Source organism: Hyla sarda, chromosome 6 (genome assembly GCF_029499605.1).
Source record: "Hyla sarda isolate aHylSar1 chromosome 6, aHylSar1.hap1, whole genome shotgun sequence".
In the NCBI taxonomy this organism is placed as follows: domain Eukaryota; kingdom Metazoa; phylum Chordata; class Amphibia; order Anura; family Hylidae; genus Hyla; species Hyla sarda.
The window spans coordinates 295,016,229-295,016,685 of NC_079194.1; positions in this window are offsets into that span (position 1 = coordinate 295,016,229).

Genomic DNA, 457 nt, shown 5'->3' on the forward strand with positions numbered 1-457 from the left:
TACCTCTAACCACCCATAGCAACCATATTTTACCCTTAACCACCCATAGCAACCAGATTTCACTTTTATCTGCCCATAGCAACCAATAAGATTCCACCTTTAGCTGTTCATAGCAACCAAATTCAACCATAGCAGCAGTAAACCAGATTTCACCTTTAGTCACCCATAGGAACCAATCAGATTTCGCCTTTAATTGTTAATAGACTCTACCAAGAACGAAACCAGCACTTTAATTGGCTGCTTTTACTTACGCTAGTTTTTATTAATCGCAGATCATTGTTTGAGGCGCTGTGTTTAGTTATGAAGCCGTCATTATGTGTATTTTTTTATTACTATTTTCTTTTTCGGCCTGTACGTCGTTCAACTTCCGCCAGGCAAAGTCACGTGACTAGAGCTGCTGGCAAGAAACTGCCTGGCTGGCTTCAGTGCGGGCGGAAGTGACGTAGGCCGCCGCGTA